General features: G+C 50.8%; 1 protein-coding gene across 6 annotated transcripts in view; it reads right to left on the bottom strand.

The window, feature by feature from the left end:
* Positions 1 to 11,581, bottom strand: part of Mad1l1 (mitotic arrest deficient 1 like 1) — a 322,214-nt gene that overhangs the window by 220,699 nt on the left and 89,934 nt on the right. The gene's annotated exons all lie outside the window — the stretch shown is intronic.

The following is an 11,581-nucleotide window of genomic DNA, read 5'->3' as shown; positions in this document are numbered from 1 at the left end:
ACACACACACACACACACACACACACACACACACACACACACAAACACAAGCTAGACACATTGAGAACACTTGGGGTTTACTGGTGCTGAGGATTAAACCTGGGCCTTGTACATGCAAAGTATGTGCTCTACTCCCAGAAAGTTACATTCTAAAGGAACATTTAATTGGAAAATGTTTGCAAAAGATTAAGCGAAATAAGAAGACTCATCCAACAGTGCACACAGTGTTATATTTTTTCCTAAAAATTATAGCAGGAAAACAATATATATCTCCAAACATGAGGCCGAGTCTAAGCCAACACATTTACAGTAGTTTTCGCTGGGCAGAAGGATTATGGGAAACCTTTATTCTCATCTTTTCTGTTTGTTTCCTCTACATTGTCAAATGTTCTAAATGAAACTGGATTCCTTTTATAATCAGAACCAAAAAAGGTTATTCAAATAAAATGCTGACATCCTTTCGCTTCCTCTCCCTTCCTCCCAGGTGTGAGAAGACAGCTGTGGGACGTGGGAAAGCAGCACCAGGGAGGCAGAGAGGAACATGGACAGCCCAAGGACACACTGTCTCATTCACCCTGAGCAGCTAGAAAGGAAGCACCAGTAAGTGCTCCTGAGGATTACCTAAGGCCACAGGACCAGGCCTGCAGGACAAGACCATCAGGAGAAACTCAAGAGTGGGAAGGCACCCCTCAATGGGCTCCAGCAGAGATGAAAAGGTTGGACCATGTGTGGGGTGAAACAATGAGGACAGAGGAGTGGCACAAGCACAAGCACAGGAAACACCCCTGGGAGTTAAGATCATCTCTGAAACTCACAGGGCTCCAGGACACCAAGAAGCTCTAGCAGAGCAGAGGCAGGACCATCCTGCATCACCCCATGACCCCACGCACATCTTGAGCTGCAACTGTCCCACCTAGAGCTGAGTGTGTTCCATACCTGCCATGTGTCAGACACTGTGGACAGCACTAGTGTCCACTGCAGCCACTGAAGTGGAAGTGGGAAGATAAGACCTGGCAGATTGGGTGTAACAAGGCAGGGGCACTGTGAAATGCCTGGCAGAGAGCATTCCAGAGGACAGACAGTGCAGGGTGTCGGGGAAGGCTGGTGAGATGCTCTGAGGACAGGGAGGCCAGCCACTGAGATTTCAGGAGAAGGAATGAGGGTGGAGGCCACTAGGCAGGGTGGATCACATGTATGATATACATGAAGACAGGAATCAGATAGTTTCCAGCGATGAAACCCACAGCCCTTCACAGAAAGATCACAACAGCAAACCACCTGAGGCTGAAGCCAGGGTGCAACTTTCAGGAAGAAGAGAGATGGGGGGTGGTTAGATCAGGGTCCCAGTCAATACATCAGTAAACTGTACAGAAAATAAGAGCTCATGCCTCAAAATGAAAGGGAACAAACAGCAAAAATTCTGTAAAACAAAACATCTTTGGAAAGAGTTACAATTTTTTAGAAAGGGAAGACTCATTCCTTGGCCACCAACAGCCACTCTGCCTTTTTTAGGAGACAGAAGAAACTAAGAGAAGGCCCTACCACTGCCAGGGCTGAGACTGGCTGTGGCCTGAGGCTATGGCCACATAAAAGGGACCTGTGGACCAGAGGGGAGGTGAGAATGGCAGTGGCTATCACTAACGCAGAAAATGGGACATAGGCAGAAAGGCTTTCAGGATGGCAGCAACAGCTGGTACAGGAAGGGATGTCCACCTCCTAAGCTACTGTGACAACCAGCTTGCAGAGTGAGAGGCGCATGCACACACATACACACACACGCATGTGCACATGTACACATACATGCCCAAGGCTGAGCTGGAGAGGCCAAGACCCAGGGCAGCCCATGGAACGGGGAGGACAGGCAGGTACACAGACCCATAGTGAAGCCTCAGAGCTGTGGACAATGAAGGCAATGTGAAAGTACAAAGACCTATCTGCCTCTTATACATTGGGACACATCCCAAGACCCCCAGCAGATGCTTAAAACTCCAGAGAACATGGAACTCCAAATACATTGCTTTTTCCCATACACCTATAATAGAATTTAACCTATACATTTGACACCATATGACAACACCAGCAATGAGTAATAATAAAATGGAATGATCACAATGATATACTGTATTAAAAGTTACATGAATGTGGTCCATCCCTCAAAATGCCGTGCTGTCCTTCTGGTGAGGATGTGACAGGGTGCCTGCCAGAGTGGGGACATGGGTGAGGCAAATGACTAAACATCAGCATGCATCATGGTCATAATTTTTGCAGTCTGGGGTGTGATAACAAAACTAGCAGGAATTTCTTTAACAATTTCACAGGCAGAAGATTTTTTCTTAACCATATATCTCAACCTTAGCACACAATTTTTTCTTTCCTTATTAAAGCCAGCACTTTCACCTTTCACATAAAGGAAGCACTACACAGCTCCTCTCTTTGGCATATCCAAATTGTCAGCATCATGACCTTTGTATCACGTGACTATCAGAAAGTAAAATAAGTGCTGCTTGAACACAAGCACTGCGGTATTGTGATAGATGATGATCCGATCACCCAGGCTGCTGCTCAATGCCTGACGGTGGGCAGCACACACAGAGCAGATGAGGGGATGAAGACTCACTCCCTGGGGTGGGAGGAGATGGAGCCAGATTGTTTCACACTACTCAGGCCAGTAGAAATTGTGTATTCCTGGAATGTTCCATCTCATATTTTTAAACCCTAATGACCATAGGAACGTGAAGCCAAAGACAGCAACACCATAGACAGAGGGGGACCATCACCTATCTATGTACAAGATCCTCACCAGCAGCTCAAAGCATGGATCAGGGCAGCTAGCAACAGGGGGGAAGCCTGAGCCTCTGTGAGAAGGAAGGACACTGTCAGGTAGAGTCTCAAAAGGGTGGCAAAGACATGGTAGGTGAGATGGGTCACTCCAGAGGGTCTCAGGGCCTCTGAAGTCAAATCCCTCCAAGATCAATCAGGACTTCATTATGGCCTGACCTTTCAACACCCACAATAGGAAGAAGCAAGGGCCACCAGCCAAGGTGGACACAAAGCCATCCCAGCCCAAAGGCCTGCTGGATGGCTCAGAAACTAGATGCATCCCATTCCCGACAAGGACAGCAAGGCACTGAGGGACCAGCCACCAAGAGAGACAGCCAGCCAGACAACAATTCCCAAAAGAAAAGGCACTTGTAAGAGAGGTTTTCCCGGGCAGTGAGTTTTCCCCACCTCAGTGCCTGATCACCTGAATCCAGGCACATGAAATTCCGGCTGAACCCAGTTGACTCCAGTCTTTTCGTATGCCGCTTTTTCATGAGTTCTCCATGAGTTCTCCATTTGCTGCCCTCCTAGGGTCCCATGCCCTAAGCAACATCCCACTTCCATCCTATGGGATGTGCAGGTAAAGGGCAGGGACAGAGGTTACTCTAAGAGGTCAACTCCATGGAAAAGGTTCCCCAGGGAAGCTCACACACTGCTGTGATGCCACAGAGACTTGGCAGGGGCAGGGCAGAGGCAGGGCGATGGGCCAGACTCAGCTGCACAGGACTTCCCTGCACATATTTCAGGCTAACTCACCAGCTCAGGCTCTCCAAGGAACTCAGCTATGGGGTTGAGGGGAAAAGCCAGCTCCAAGCTGCCCCTGCCCCAGCCATGTGTACAGGTCAAGGATAAGAACACAGACCCGCGGCAGAGCACAGCAGCTGTGTCCACTTCACTTCTGAGCCTCAGGAACCTCAGAATGCAAAATGGGAAATCTTTACCCCTGGAACAACCTGTCATGTGTGGGGGTGGGGTGGGGATTACCAGCAGTGGCCCTGACTCTGCCACAAGGAGACCTCAACCACTGATTCCACTCTGCTTCTGGATGTGACTGCACCCAAGTACAGAACAATATGGCTACAGATGCGGCCACATGCCACTTTCTACACGCAAACACATCCAGGTGTATACTACATATACCTGATCTGTACATGTGCATGTATGCAGGCATGTAGTCTTGCCTGGTTGGCAGAACAGTGAGTTTTACTAATGGGATCTCCCCCCTGAAATATGTCCAAATTGGCATCACTGTAAGCTGTGGCCAGCATAGCTCTGGTCACAGGAGACTTGGGAATGTGCAAGACCACACCTAGTCCTCAGAGAGATTCCACTGCTGCAGGAAGACAGGCAAGCCAACAGAGACATGCCACCCCATAAAGTAGCACTCCATGCTGCAGGAAGGAGACAGAGAGAAGGAAGGGTAGGCTGCCCTATGACAGGAAAAACAGACACAAAGATCAAACATGACACAGGCACACCCTCCACCCTATGCAGGGTCCTGGTGACTCCCCAGGACCGGGCCCAAGGGAGATTGGACTAACAGAAGAAAAGCCCAATAAAGGGGTTAGAGAACACGGCATTTGATCTAGACATCAGAGACAAACTGGAGTTTGCTAAGGCAGGAAGGTGAGCACAGGAACTCCAGGCAGAGGAACTGGTGGGAAGGTAACGGCATGTTTAAGCAGTGGGGTGCCTCTTGCCATGATGCACTAACAGAGTGACAGCCACAGAGCACTGAGAGCATGTGGCTAGGGAGATGAGCTGTGTCCTCAGAACTGTGGGGCTGCCTCCTTTCTAGGTGTGAGTTTGGGGGGTGAACATTCTACAAATGAACGCGGCAAGGTCACACTGAAACAAGGGGCCTGGAACTGGCAAGGCCAAGGTCACTCTCTCACTTGACAGTGATGCCCCCACCTACGTCACTCCTCAGCACTTGGCCACATTTTAGAATTCTGGCCACTCGCATCTAGTTCTTGAAGGAGAGTGATCTTCCCTCAGACTTCATACCACCCAGCTTCATTAGTATTCAACAGAGGCAGATTCCTCTTCTCTGCCTCCTTTTGTGCAATGGAGATAAGTAACATTTCTAATCTCTGCTATCTCCCAGCTGCAAATGTTCAGCATTTTTTCTTTTTATTTAAAAAATGAAATCTCATTTTAGATTTGCAGAAGAGACAGCCACTAACCCTTACTGTACTAACAATCTCCCACCCAGAGGCCAGGCAGGAGCTGTGGACAGAAGCAAGTGCACCAGGCTGGGAGAAGACTGGACCCAGTGACCTATTCCTCCTCCTCCCTCCAAGTCCACCAGACAGCTTCAGAAGGTACATGCTCTTCTGCAAGTGGAGGACAGAGGGACTCTGCTCCAAGTGGACAGCCAACCCACAAGTTACCAGCCCTGTGGAAACAGGCCCCGGGGCACTTCTCTGGCCATGCCCCTGGCCATAGCGCTGGTAGGGCAGGGAGGGGTCACCTCCGACAAGCCACCTCTCCATGCACCCTACATAGCTGACTGTGCCCTGGGTACCAGGCATCAATGCACACGTGCCTCTGCCCAAGCTGCTGCCATTCCTGGCAGGAAAACTCACTTCTTATACTTTCCCCCAGTCACACAAAGTCTAATGTGACCTAAGGCACCTGTTGGATGAGAGGATGAAACAAACCCCACACAACCAATGTCACAGGAGCCGAAGGACCAAAGCAAAGGACCCCAGGTGCTGCACAGGAGGATAGACAGAGGAAGCTGCCTGAGATTTAGTGGAACTGACAAAGCCATCCGACCACATTCCCAAGTTCTGCTGTATTCCTGAAACCCTGTGCTGGAGGGAGGTAGTTTTTCCAACATGAGCTTTTTGCCAGATTAAAAAGTGTGCCACTGGTGGGTACTTCTGAGCATGAACCCTGATTCCTATGGGGCTGTGAAACACAGTGTCTGTGTGTTACGGCACCAAGGCCCTTGTGGGTAGGTCCTGCTCTGAGGGTCACAGCAAATCTGGCCCACCACCACCATCCACCCCGCCCTGGACAAATGCGACTTGCCTCACTGGGGTCAGGTCCTCAGACACAGGGCCTGAGCCCAGGCGCTGTTCGTGGTACTGATTTGTGACGCCACCAGAAGCAGCAGGAGAGCAAGCAATGTGAAACTGAGAAGCTGTGTCTGCTGGAGGCTCAGGTCATGGCTACATATCACTACTTCATCTGAGCAACTTGTTCTGTTTTTATTATCATTTTTAAATAACGAATCTCATCCTGAAGGGGTTTGCAGAGAGGGGAAGGAAGAACCAGCTGCCAGCCTAAACGGAAGCATGGGGTCTGCAGAGGGGCCCCCCAGTGACCTGCCTGGCAGAGTTGCATAGGCCTTCAGCACCTCCCCAGGCCCACCTTCCTTGTCCAGAAACGCCTGACAACTTGACACTCGTGTTAAAATTTTATCATTTATGTAACGGCTTGGTTATTAACAGAGTCTCATTTGCACGTGTCAGAGGAAGAGAAAAATCACCTAATTAACCACTTTCCCCATCAGCAACGGGGGGGGGGCACTGCCAATTTATTTCCACTGCATTTTCCCTACCCTCGGAAACTTACTCCCCTTTAATGGAAAAGATTTATAATCCTTTGTCACAAGGGACTGGAAAATTCTCCTTCCAATTATGGGAATGTTAAATACACCAGCTTCAATCCACTCCTTTAGCTACAGGGTCTGACGTCAAGGGGGCCATATCCACAGCAGCCTGGCAGGAGATAGCAGCTCAGTGCTCCAGGAGCCTCCAGTGGAAGGCTGTGTACCCAGTCACTGAGAGATGGGGAGCAGAGACACTTTCCTCTGTCGACTTAGCAAAGCAAATGGTGCTCACTGTACTTGTCCACTGGGCCAACAGCACTGGACAAACAGGGCTACGGTTGTTTTTGTCCCCACCAAAGTCACCATGGTGCCAATACACACTCTAAAAATACATGCTAGTCAGGCACAGTAGTACACTCCTGTAACTGCAGCACTCTGGGAGGCTGAGGCAGGAGGATCACAAGTTTGAGCCCAACCTGGGCAATTTAGTGAGAACCTGTTTCAAAATAAAGGTGTTGGGGATGTAGTTGTGTGAAGGCCCTAAGTTCAATCCTCAGTGAAGATGGAGGGAGGGAAGGAGGGAAGGAAGGAGTTTCACAGAGGAAGGAGGGGTGAGCTACATGGGACATTACCAGGAGTATGGACCTTGCTGTCAGTAGGACCCTGCTGGGATGCTGACTCCACTGTGGAATAGGCAGATGACAGTACCTAGCTGGCCTCCAGCCAAGCCTACCTAACACAGAACTGAGAATCTGCCCAGCAGAGGCTGAAGCTCAGCACGGTAAGAACCCAAGAATGGTCTTGGTACCAGCTCATGTGAGGGAGGTCTCAGAACACACCATGCCAGTCACTGCACCCACCATCACATCACCACCACCACATCACCACCACCATCATCATCCCCATCACCTCTACTGTCACGATCACCACTGTCCCCATATCCTGGCATTTTCACCTCCCCCCCTGGATCCAAAGGCCAAGACAAGAGCATGAGGCCAAGACCCTCCCCTCAGGCAGGAAACACAAGTGCACAGGGACTGCTGGCCCTTATCTGCCCAGCAACCACAACCCGATCACTTGTTCCTCTCAGCTCTTACCCTGGTGTCCGTCAGCCCAGAACACCGTTCTGTCCTGCCTCTGTACCCTACAGACTGGCACTTCATCCAGTTTCTGTACCCCACTATACCCTGCCAGATTCCCAGCTCAAGTGTGCAACACACTTGGGCTTAAGCACCCTAGGGACACCCGTCCAGGCCAGCTCCCTGCTGGAGGACATGCTCAGGCTTGCTTCAGAGGACAGCAGAGAGCAATGCCTACCAAAGCTGCTATTTGTGAGTGCAGAGGCAAAGGAGGAAGGGAAGTGACAGCCACACTCAAGAGTCTCTGCTCACCATTCAGGTCTCCCAGAATGAAGCGAGGGCTCACTACAGCCCACACCTCAGGGGCACTTGGCATAGTCCCCCACTGGAGGATCTGAAGGCTGAGTGAGCTATAAGTCCAAGTCAAGAAAATCCAGAACAGACCTCAGGAGAAGACCATGAAGACAGCAGCGGCAGTGAGAACAGGCTGCTACACTAAAGGCAGGCACTGCCCTCCACCCATAACCCCCGCCAAGGGCAGCACAATGCAGGCCAGAGCCTCTGCAGAAGGAGTTCCTCTACATCCCCAAGCAAAGGGAGGGTCACACAGAAGACGGGTTCTGGGAACGTGGTGGGGGAAGGCAAGGGTTGAGGAGACCACTATGTACCCCTGGTTCTGCTCATATGCCATAAATCACCTCACCTCTCCCACAGGAAGAAAGAAGACCCCCCCGCCAGGAATAGAGGGAGCATTAACCATACAGCCAGCATCTGGAATAGCTCTACGCAGGTCAGAGGTATGCTCTCTAGTTCCTGGGCAAGGGGCTCCTGGGGCCAATGCACACCAGGCAATGCCTGCCACTGCAGTGGCCATGGTCTGATAGCTCCCCACAGGGACATGCTGGTGACCACGGCAGTGATGGAGTCACTGGCCTTAGTGATTCTGCCAGGATGCTGGTACCCCCGTGAGAGATGCATGTGATGGTAGCCTCCAGCCCTCCCCTCCAAGGGGGCTGTCACAGATGACGACGTACTAACAGACCAGGGGGACTCAGTCTGGCATGCAGAGAAGCCTGTTGCTTCAGATCCTCGATCCATATGTCAAACACGCCAGTACCTCCAGGAGGCGGCTGTGCACTCAGTGAGGCACAACCACACTCTCTCTGGGGAGAGGGGCTGCACTTGAAGAAGCGAGAATGAGATGCCAGCAGCAAGGACAGGCAACAGCCCACCTTCTGCAGGAGAAAGCTCCCGCAATCTGGCTCACTGGTTTAAATGAGTTTACTCCTGGTTAAATTCTTAAATTGAACCACTAACTATTCTGTACTGATATGCCTCATTCTGAAGGCCTTAATGCCTCCTCTGTGAAAGGTGTTGCCACTAAGTCCCATCTTCATCACCCATACTTGGGTCACATAAATCATCCCCACTCCCACACAGGCTGGGTCTCTGGCTGCCTCTGCCACCCACACAGGACACAAATGCGGGATTCAGGCCCTCTGCTTGGGGGCCACCTGGTGCACAGGAAAGGAAGGGACTGCTCACAGCCCACAGATTAAGATCACAAGAGAACTACATGCATTCAGCCTTGATAGGGGCTCCTGCCTCAGATGCTGTTTGTGCAGGACGGAGCTCTGCTGTGCCCCAGGAACAGGGCACAGGGTGTCTGATGGTGAGAAGCCAGCTATACCCGGCAGGCAGCCAGGCCCCCTCCAGCACCACCTGAAACCACACACAGGGCACTGTCTCCGTGGGGGGAGTGACAGGTGGTGAGGCAGGTGTCTTGATGGCAATAAAAGAGAGCTAAATTGGAGGTGGGATGCGGTCTATACCTGTCCAGCACCCGGCCCCACCCCTCCCTGGCCTGGCACTTACAAAAGGCCCTTGGCTATGGAACACTTGCAATCACCTCTGCTGGATCTGCGCCTTGGGTGGAAGGCAGGACAACCCAAGCCTCTCTGAGAGGTGCTATAGCCACTGCCTCTCTCCATCCTTCCCTGCAGGTACTACTCTTGGCCACTTCTGGGGTGGCAGTGTCTGCCTATATCCCCTCCCTCCTTTCCACATCACTCCAACATATACCTTTTCTCCCATCTTTAACCCTCCTAGGAACAGCACCTTCCCAGCTACATGGGCTCTCCTGGTACATTCCCTGCCCCCAATAAAAACCTCATGAGTGGGAGGGAGATCAGAGCAGGCATAGCACATCCCCTTCCTTTCCAGCTCAGACCACAGCCGGATAGCAAGTTATGCCCTTGGCAATCCTACACAAGAAGTCTAGCACTCTGTTTTGGAACAGGGGAGTCCTTGTTAGCAGTCTTCAGATTCTCAGCCCAAGCTGGAAGAGGAGAGCCACTCTGATTCCCTTCCAAAGTGAGTGAGGCCACCATCAGCCTTCCAAAAGTCAGGAAGCACTTCAGTCTCAACTTCCAGCAGAGGACAGTGCTCAGTCAGTCACCCTTGCAGCCCACAACAGTGCACTTGATGGAAATCTTCGTAGGCCAATGGAGCTCAGGCCAGGACAGGCCCTGTGGGAGACCTGGATGGCCCACCCCACCCTTGGAGGAGCTCCCAGTCTAGGAGACAAGGCAGCTCAGGCCTGGCTGCGCATCCTCAGGGAGATCCAGCACCAGGAACACTTGTGGGAGGCTGTGTTACTCAGCCACTTCTCACTGCTGAGACAAAATACCTGGCATACACGACTTAAACGAGGAAAGGTTTATTTTGGCTCATAGTCTTGGAGGGTCCACTCCATCCATGGCTGGATGACTCCAAGGCAGAAACATCATGGCAGAAAGGCATGGAGGAAGAAAGCTGCTCACCCTTATGGCAAGGTGGAAGCAGAGAAAGACCAAGACAGCCAGTGAGACAAGCAGCAGCCAGGGACAAAAACACAGCCCCCCAGGTTGCACTTCAAGTGACCTACTTCCTCCAACCAAGGCCTAACCCCTAACAAAACATTCAGCTGTGAATTCATCAATGGACAGACTCACTGACAAGGTGTCACAGCTTATATCCAGATGTCCCCCGGAAGCCTCATGTGCTCGTAGGTGGAGCTTTTCAGAGCTGGCTAGATGGAGGATTAAACTGGCTAGAAGGTTAGATGGGATTAAGGTGTGTGGTATTAAATTAATCTATTGATTGAAATTTGCATAACTCTGGGTGTGGCTAAATAAATTTACTGAAGACAAAGGCCCACCTTGGGTGAGGATGGCACTACCCAAAAGACTTGTAGCCTAGATAGGATAAAAGCAAAAAGCAGGCTGCTGCCGCTTGCTGATTCCTATCTGCCATGCCATGAACTGTTTCCCTTTTGCAATGCCCCTCTGCCATGCTGCCCTGCCTTGGCACCAGTAGACTATGGATTGAAACCTTTACAAACTGAGCTAAAATAAACTTTTCCTCCTTTAACTTTGGGTGTCAGATATTTTGTGTCAGAAACAAGAAAAGAAACTAAGACACAGGTTGGTGCCCCATGATCAAATCATCTTCAAAAAATCCCATATCTGAAAAATACACCTTTTGTGGAGGGCAGACATTTTTGTTCTAAACCGTAAGAAGCCCAGCTTCTAGAGCAGCCAGGGAGGTTCAGGGACAGCAAGGCATCAAAAAGCTGCAAACAAAGCCAGGCAAACACCCCGTCACTGCAAGGAAGTTGAAGTTCATTCTGGCAGGTTAACTCCTTGTGAGAAGAGGCAGGCTGAGCTAGCACAACTGTAGCAAGGAGAAATCCCAGAGGGAGACAGCAATCCTGGGTGGTGAACTAAGCTAGGTCTGCCTGGTCACCACAGGGGCAGCCCCTCCTCCACATCCAACCCTTGAACTACCAACCACCTCCCACTGTGATCCCACATCCATACACAAAACCAGCTTCCCACCTCAAAAGCCTGTTTCTCCAAGTTGCCTTCTTAATAAGTAAAGTCATTCCTAGCCATACTTCGGACCAACCCACCCTTGTGGCTAGGTGCCGGAAGCTTCCTGGGATCACTGTTCACATGCCACCTCTTCAGAGGCCCTGCTCTGCTCCCCAGTGTCCATCCCCTCACTGTTTTTCTGACATTACCCAAGGGTCTTCTTTCACAGTACTTTCCATGATTTTTTTTTTTTTTTTTTTTTTTTT

This window comes from Fukomys damarensis, unplaced genomic scaffold (genome assembly GCF_012274545.1).
Source record: "Fukomys damarensis isolate Sample0158 unplaced genomic scaffold, DMR_v1.0_HiC HiC_scaffold_17, whole genome shotgun sequence".
NCBI classification, from domain to species: Eukaryota; Metazoa; Chordata; class Mammalia; order Rodentia; family Bathyergidae; genus Fukomys; species Fukomys damarensis.
This window is presented reverse-complemented; position numbering and strand designations above follow the sequence as displayed.